Source organism: Choloepus didactylus, chromosome 4 (assembly GCF_015220235.1).
Source record: "Choloepus didactylus isolate mChoDid1 chromosome 4, mChoDid1.pri, whole genome shotgun sequence".
Classification (NCBI taxonomy): domain Eukaryota; kingdom Metazoa; phylum Chordata; class Mammalia; order Pilosa; family Megalonychidae; genus Choloepus; species Choloepus didactylus.
In genome coordinates this window covers 168,684,436-168,693,954 of record NC_051310.1, presented here as the reverse complement: position 1 = coordinate 168,693,954, position 9,519 = coordinate 168,684,436, and positions in this window count along the sequence as shown.

The following is a 9,519-nucleotide window of genomic DNA, read 5'->3' as shown; positions in this document are numbered from 1 at the left end:
GGGAAGACAGACTGATTGCTGCTACTGTTAGGCTGGTGTCCAACCTAAACAGAAAGGCCTAGCTTCTGAGGGAACAATACATCCTAATTTGATTTTTACCCAAATAGCTCTCCATCTCTTGAGATTGCAATTGGAGAATTGCCCTTCATTGTAAAGGCAGAGACTTACCATTCTGAACATTTAGAATGATGTAAGTCAGACTTATGTGTGTGTGGGTATGAGTGAGCATACAGAACATTCTAGATGGGCCTTAGCTTACCAGCTGTGTGACATTGGCTAAATTCCTTACCCTCTCTATGCCCCAATGTCTTTGCCTATAAAATGGACCTGGTAATAGGATATATTTCCCATAGGTTATTATGAGGTTTAATGGATGAATGTTTGTAGAGTGTTTACAACAGTGCCTCACACAGAACGAGCACCATATTTGTGTTTGATGAATCAACATAAACATGGTGATTACTGCTACTTTGTTACAAAAAGCAAATATCTCATCTCCGAAGAGTTACAGTCCTCATACTTAATGGTGGGAGGCTGCCCACTTGTCTCTTTGAGCACTGATTTTGTGGATCAGATTTGCCTTCTGCGTCCCCCAGTTCTGAGAGCCTGAGACATAGGAAATTGGGTTCAGGGAGCCCAAGAGCAGAGCAGAACCCACGTCTAGCCCCAGGGAGCTTGGAGGGGTGGAGAACGGGGAGGGCCTTGCTGGGTGGCAGCAGCTGAAGGCACTTTTTCTCATTTTGCAACATTTCCCAAGGTGAGCTCTGCCCTCATACCTCACTTGACTCATTTGTAAAATGGAATGAGTAGATGAGTAATACTGACCCTGACCGAGCACTTAGAGTTATATAAAAATTAAATAATGTCTATAAGACCCACATAGGTTCCTGGGCTTGGGTGGTGACCTATATAAATGAAAGTAATATTATTATGAAGTTTCATCTTCAAAGAGAATAATTACATCATGGCCATTTCTTTCCTTATTAGATTATGGCCAGCTGCCTTTAAAAACATAAAGAAGGGCTTCTGCATTTCTACATTTACTGTAGGTCCTCGTACATGTTTTCCCAAATCCCAGCCATGTGTTATTCCCCCTCCCCATCAGTGTGCCACTATTTTGAGGTTGCATTAGCTACAACCCACTATCTTTTGAAGGAGAAGTGTTTGTGACATTTTACCATCTGTAAGGGCTGAGCGTCTTCCCAGCTGCTGCTCCTTTTCTGAACAAACAGCCAATCTCAGGTGTGGCGGGGTCCTTAAAGGTTATCTTTTTTCTCCATCAGAAGCTTGAATCTCTCGCCTCTTGTTACCAGGTGTGTCCTTTTTCTGCAAAACTGCTATCATCCTATTTAAGCCAGACTAGCTGAGCATCCACTTCTCCTAGAGTAGAAAGTGTGGCAGTGACGTTGCCAAGGGTCTGGACCTGTGAACTAGTTCTTGCTCTCATATTTTTCAAGCTTGGAAAAGGCTCAGCTCTGAGAGAAGGTAAGGACACTCTAGCTACAAAGGTGAGACACTTGGTTTTGACGTCCTTGGGTAAATGGTGCTGCTTTTCGGATGATAAACAGCACAAACAGGCAAGGAATGCTGCAAGCAGCTAAGCACAGCTATCTGTGTTGTGTGTTTGTGAGATGTAGGTGATTCTCTTAGAATCACAGTAGCTTGGCAGATAGTAGGGGGTCAACGTGGTATATTGGAAAAAACATAGACTTTGGAGTCAGACCTGGTTTTGAATCCCAGTTCAGCTGTGCAAACTGTGTAGGTTACCTTACTTTGTGTGCCTGTTTCTTCCTCTGTAACTGCTTCCACTCCCTCTGTTACACATAATAACCCACTTACAAATTGTTTCTTATCTCCATGAAGCGGGGCTCTGCTAGCTGCAAGATTTTAGTGCCCGTAGGACAAATGCTTCTACCAGGAGGCACCATTTCTATCAAATTTGGACTTTGAGAGAGCCATCTGGCCATTAATGGCTTTAGGAGTCATAGGTAAATGGGCACAAGTGAAAAGTAACAGTGTGTAGGCTGGAGTGATTGCTAAATTACCAAGTGGGAGTGAGGGTCCCTGCTGCTCAAGTCTGATTCAGAGAGATATGGATGAAAGATATCCAGGGCTCCCCATGGGGTCTATCCTCAGACTACTATGCCCCAAAATAAAGGTTGACAGACAACTGTTCCAACGCTACCCAGGAAGCATTGTCAAGTGTTTAGACTCATTGTGAAGGACGGTCCAGGTACAGCAATACCAGGACAGCTGTAGGGCTTGTTGAAGGAAAAGGAGCATGGACTGGAGACTGAATAAGTTAGACAGTTACAAACTACTGCGTCTCAACTCCAAATCCACCCTTTATTTTCTTGGTAATGTAACTAGACTCTGCAACAGTTTCTCCTTTGCCAGTTAGCCCAGGGTTAAATTTTGTCAGTAGAGGGTGCTGGAGGGACACTGCAGGAGTAAGGGGCTGCTCTTTCTGTTTCCAATTTGCTTCCATTCTGCATGCTTCCATGGTGGCCAGTGGCATATATACACCCAGAGGCGCTTAATTTATAGCAGGTTTTGTTGCCAGTTCCCAACCCCTGTGTTCTGCCTGAGGCACTCCAGGCTTCCCAGCCACCAGCCTCTTCTCACTAACTCCGGACCAGCTCTGGCGCAGGACCCCTAGAGCATTTCTCCACCATCCACTGGGAGGGGCCATATTCTTTCTAAAGAGGCCTGAATCCCAGCCTTGGGATGGGGGCACTCCCTTCCTTCCTTGGCTACTGTTCCTCAGATCTATGGGTTCTTTATCTATTAATATGTAATCCCTGTAAATAATTATTCAATTTTAACCCTCCCTCTTCAAATTATTTGGTAGTTTAGTTTCAGTCTCCTGCCTGGATCCTGACTAATATAGAATTTGCTACCTGGAATGGTCCCAGGAGCTAGATACACCTCCAACCCCTCTGTTCCCCACCCCTTTCCCCCCAGCACACACATTTTGGGGATGTTTCTGGTCTTCCTTGGACTTGAGTGCAGTGCTGAGAGCTCCTTGCAAATGGAAAATAGGATGCAGGTGATCTATGGCATGCAATGGTGTTACAATTAAACAATTAAACTATCACCCTGGTTAAATTGTGAGGCAATAATGAAGCAAATGCATTAAGATCCAAAGCAACTGTTGGGCTCAGCCATTTTGGTAGTAATTACGACCACAAGGAATTGACATGGGGGTATTTTCCTGAGTATGTTCTAGAGGATTTGCAGAGAGAAAATGACAAGCTCACGTCATGGCCTGAGAACCAGAAAGCTTCTGTGACAACCCTAAAACAACTGTTGTTTCTCATAGCCATAGGGCTGAGTTGAAAATCAAATAAAAAATTTAACTGTGTGTGTTGTTGAATTAACGATGGTGGAATTCAGTCTCACCAAGCTTCTCCTGTTAAAGTCGGGGCATTGATTGGGGAACAAATGGATCCTGAAACCTGGAATGGGAATATCTGGTTGGATTCAGATAACAATGACCATCCTGAAAACCCCAAATCACACTGAGCTGGTAGAAGTACCTTGCCCCGTGGTGTCTGAGGATACCAGCATTTCTTTGCTTGGAAAGTCTGTAATATACTTCCTTGGGTAGATGCCTTAAAAGGGGATGCCCATTCTCTTCAAGACCCACCACAACCATCTCTTGTGAGCACTAGCACGATAAATGGGGTCAAATCCCAGCATGTGCCAAGGGACAGGTCTATACTTGGAAGAAATAACTTACACACAAAAAGAATTGCAGGACCTGGCTAACATATCAGGAGAAACTTGGAGAATGTGTGGGAGTGGATTCTAAGACCCACTGTGGTTATGAATTTTCCCTTATACTTTTACAAGGCCTTTTGCTTTTTGTACTTGAAATCCTGGGGATAATGCATAATTGCTTGTTACTGTTAAGGTTTTGGCGGACTGTAACTTTTTGAAAATAAAAATCCCTGTTTGTTTTCTCTTAGTGATAGTGGCCTTGACTTTATTTGGTCTGATATTTTTATACACATCTAATTAGCATTTTTCTGGTATATTTTTTCATCCTTTTAAACTTTTTTAGTGTCATTTTGTTTTAGGTGTATCTCTTGTAAATAGCCTATAGCTTAACTTTCCCATACGTAATCTGTCTGTTGTCACTGATGTGACTAAAAATGGTTTGGCATAACCATTTTTATCATGCTTTCTTGTTTTCTTGTTTGTTTTGTTTCCTGTCTTTGATCAATGTTTTTTGTTTGCTTTTGCAGTTTTTGTTTTTTACTCTAGTGGCTCAGAAACAATACACTATATTTATATTTTTCTACAAGTTAACCGTAAATTTTTGATATGTATCTAAACATTTTATTCCTCCATAATTAATCAGAATCTATAGCTTCCTCTTGAATCAGAGAACTTGTTTGCATGCTTTCAGTTCCTTCTTCCTCTTTTCCATCGAGCTTCTTACTTGAAGATGATCTCAGATATTAGTTCTAGAGAATTTTTGGACATTGTTTTACTGCCTTCTAGGTTGTTTTTGCTCTTTGTATTGCATGTCTTCCTTTTGGATTTTTTTTTTTTTTCTGTTGGAGGGAACATCCTATAGTAACCTTTTTTCAGAACGTGTCTGCCACTGATTTTGCTTTAATTATATTGAAGCCATTTTATTAGACATACACAATGCTAGAATTTTTCAATATCTTCCTTGTGAATTCAAGTCTTAGAAAAATCATTATGAGATAACCTGCTTTCTCTGGTCATGCTTTTTGTCTTAAAATCTCTCGTCTGATATTTATAGAGCTAACCAGCTTTCTCTTTTGAAAAATCTTTTTGATTTTCAATCTTTTGGTATCCTTGGTTTTAAGTATGGCTCTTATAAACTGCACAAAGTTGTACTTCTGTTTTGTATCCAATATAACATTCATTGTCCTTTAAATGGACTGTTGCAGTTAAATTTTGCCCCAATGTTTTATTTTGAAAAATTTCAAATCTACAGAAAATTTTCAAAATGTTAACTAATTGGATTCACCAGGTATTACATTTTGCTACATTACTTTCTGTGTATACACATATAAATACATGTCTGTGTACAAATGCATATGTATATATACTTAAAATGTATATGTACATTTATAAACTCTGAGGGATAATTAACATTCTTCTATGTATTCATAACATAAATATGCACTCTGAAATTTGTTTTTTATAATTGTACTATTAACTGTAGTCCATGGTTTAACTAAGGTGCAGTTCCATGGATTTTTTTTTTATATTTTTATTCTATTACCATACATGCAACCTGACATTTCCCCTTTTAACCACATTCATATATACATCTCTGTGCTGCTAATTACATTCACAATGCTGTGCTACCATAGTCACCATCCATTACCAAAACATTTCCATCACTCCAAATAGGATCTCTCTCTATATATATTTATATATATGTGTGTGTGTGTGTGTGTGCATAGAGAGAGAAAAAGAGAGCCCAAGTGGACTTTATTAACCATCAAAGACAAGATGTAAGCAACTGATACATTAAATACACTGCTGGCGCAGTAATCAAAGTGGCTTTTTTAACTGCAAATTTGAGATATATTCACATACCATATAATCCATCCAAAGTATACAATCAATGTCTCCCAGTGTTATCACCTACTTGTGCAATCATCACATTCAATTTTAAACCTATTTTCATTACTTCAAAAAGAAAAATAACTGGTGTTAAAAACAAACAAACAAACAAAAAACCCAAAACACTCCATACCCCTTATGCCTGCCTATTTCTGATCCCTAGTGTTGGTGTGGCACACTTGTTACTGCTGATGAAAGGATATTAAGATATTATTGCTAACTATAGTCCATAGCTGGCAGTAGGTACTTTTTTCTCATATATCAGTCTATTATTAACTCTTTGTACAAGTGTCATACATTTGTACTAGTTCATGAAAGAACTTATTTATATTTGTAATGTTAATCTTAACATCCACCTCAAGGTTCACTGTGTTATACAATTCCATATTTAAACCCCTAGCTTTCCTTCTAGTGACATACATGACTCTAAACGACCCCTTTCAACCAAATTCACCTACAATTCAGCACTATTATTTATAATCCCAGTAACAAGCTACCCTCGCCTCTATCCATTTCCAAACATTTAATTTCAAACTTGTTAAAATTCTGTACATAATAGGCAACAACTCCCTTTTCTCTAACTTCAATCTATCTCTTGGTAACTATATTCTATATTTTATGTCTATGAGTTTACATATTACAATTAGTTCATATCAGTGAGATTATACAACATTTGTCCTTTTGTCTTATTTCACTCAACACGAGTCTTCAAGTTTCATCCATGTTGTCACATGTATCAGAACTTAATTCCTTTTTATGGCTGAATGATATTCCATTGTATGTATATACCACATTTTATTTATCAATTCATCTGTTGGTGGACACTTGGCTTGTTCACATCTTTTGGCAATTGTGAATAATGCTGTGAATATCAGTGTCCAAATTTCTGTCTGGGTCCCTGCTTTCAGATCTTCTGGGTTTATACTGAGTAGTGGAATAGCTGGGTCATAGGACAACTCAATATTTAGATTTCTAAGGAACTGCCAAACTGTCTTCTACAGTGGCTGTACCATTTTACCTTCCCATCAGCAGTGAATAAGTGTTCCAGCTTCTCCGCATGCTCTCCAATACTTGTAGTTTCCTGCTTGTTTAATAGCAGCCATTCTTACAGGTGTGAGATGATATCTCATTGTGGTTTTGATTTGCTTTTCCCTAATAGCTAATGAAGATGAACATCTTTTCATGTGCTTTTTAGCCATTTGTATTTCTTCTTTGGAGAAATGTCTATTCATGAATTTTGCCCATTTTATAATTAGGTGGTTTATTTTTTATTGCTGAGTTGTAGGATTTCTTTATACGTACTGGATAACAAACCCTTATCAGATATGTGGTTACCAAATATTTTCTCCCATTGAGTTGGCTGTGTTTTCATCCTTTTGACGAAGTTCTGTGAAGCACAGAAGTATTCAATCTTGAGGAGTTCCCAATTAGCTATTTTTTTCTTTTGTTGCTTGTGCTTTGGTTATAAGGTCTAAGAAGCTACCTCCTCTCACTAGGTCTTGAAAATGTTTCCGTAAATTTTTTTCTAGGAATGTTATGGTACTGGCTGTTACATTGAGGTTTTTGATCCACTCTGAGTTAATTTTTGTATAGGGTGTGAGGTAGGGGTCCTCTTTCATTCCTTTGGATATGGATATCCAGGTTTCCAGCACCATTTATTGAGGAGACTATTCTGTTCCAGTTCAATGGATTTTAAGGCCTTGTTAAAAACCAGTTGACCATAGGTCTGAGGGTCTACTTCTGAACTCTCAATTCAACTTCACTGATCAATATATTTATCTTTATAGCAGTGTATGGTGTTTTGACCACTGTGGCTTTATAATCTTTAAAATCAGGAAGTGTGACTCCTCTCACTTCATTAATCTTTTTCAGGATGTTTTGGGCTATTTGAGGCCCTGTGCCCTTCCAAATAAATTTAATAACTAACTTTCACAACTCTGAAAAGTAGGTTGTTGGGATTTAGACTGGTATTGCATTGAATCTGTAGATCAATTTGGGTAGAATTGACATCTTGATGACATTTAGCCTTCCTATCAGAACTCTATATTTGAAGCCTTAACTTCCCACCCTGTTGCCTGGTAACCTATATTCTAGATTCTGACTCTGAGTTTGCTTATTCTAATTAGTTCGTATCAGTGAGATCATACAATGTTTTTCTTTTTGTGTCTTGTTTATTTTATACAACCTGATGTCTTCAGGGTTCATCATGTTGTCGCATGTATCAGAACTTCATTCCTTAGAATATTATTATTATAATAGAATAGTCTATTGTAGGTATAAACCATATTTTGTTTATCCATTCATTGGTTGATGGACACTTGGTTCACTTCCATCTTTTGGCAATTGTGACTAATGCTGCTATGAACACTGGTGTGAAAATATCTCTGAGAAAGCTTTTAATAATTTTGGGTATATACCTAGTTGTGGGATTGCCAGGTCATATGGTAATTATGTACCTTCTGAGGAAAGGCCAAACTGTTTTCCACAGTAGCCCCACCATTTTACATTCCCACTAGCAGTATATGTATATTCTATTTCTGTGTATTCTCTCCAACACTTGTAATTTTCTGTTTGTTTTTCTTAATAGCAGCCATTCTAATGGTGTGAAATAGAATCTCATTGTGGTTTTGGTTTGCATTTCCCTCAAGGCTAACGATGTTGAGCATCTTTTCATTTGCTTTCTGGCCATTTATAAATCTTCATTGGAGAGAGGTCTGTGCAAGTCTTTTGCCCATTCTTAAATTGAATTGTCTTTTTATTGTTAAGTTGAAGGAATTCTTTATATATTCTGGATATTAATCCTTTATCAGATAATGTGGTTTCCAAATATTTTCTCCCATGTGTAGACTGTTATACATTCATGATAAAGTCTGTTGAGGCACAAAAGATTTTAATTTTGATGAGGTCCATTTATCCATTTTTTTCTTTTATTGCTTGTGCTTTGGGTGTAAAGTTTAAGAAACCGTTACCTAACCCAAGGTGACGAAGATGCTTCTTTGTTTTCTTCCTTTCCAATTTGGATGCCTTTTATTTCTTTTCCTTGCCTAATTGCTCTGGCAAGAACTTCCAGTACAATGGTGAATAACAGTGGTGACAGTGGGCATTCTTGTCTTGTTCCTGACCTTAGAGTAAAAATGTTTAGACTTTAACCATTAAGTAGGATGTTTGCTGTGGGTGTTACCATATATAACCTTCATCATGTTGAGGAACTTTCCTTCTATTACTAACATTCCAAGTGTTTTAATCAAGAAAGGGTGCTGTATTTTGTCAAATACCTTTCCTGCATCGCTTGAGAAGATCATGTGTCACTCTGTAAAAGTGGTGTATTGCATTAATTGATTTTTCTTATGTTGAACCACCCTTGCATAATGTGCATACCCGTGATAAATCCCACTTGACTGTGGTGCATAATTCTTTTAATGTGCTGTTGGATTTGGTTTGCTAGTTATTTTGGTGAGGACCTTTGCACCTATGTTCATAAGATAGATTGGTCTGTAGTTTTTTTTCTTGTGGTATCTTTATTTGGCTTTGGTATGAAAATGATTGTTGTCTTGTAGAATGAGTTAGGGAGTGTTCCCTCCTCTTTAATTTTTCGGAAGAGTTGGAGCAGTATTGGAGCTAAAGTCTTCTTGGAATGTTTGGTAGAATTTCCTTGTGAAGTTATCTGGTCCTGGGATTTTGTTTCTTGGGTTTTTTTTATTACTGATTCAATCTTGCTACCAGTATTAGTTTGTTGAGATCTTATGTTTCTTCTTGAGTCAGCGTAGGTATGTGTGTTTTTCTAGGAATTTGTCCATGTCATTTAGGTTGTCTAATCTGTTGGCATACCATTGTTCATAATATCCTTTGTAGTCCTTTTTATTTCAGTGGGGTTGGTAGTAATGACCCCTTTTTGTTTCTGATTTT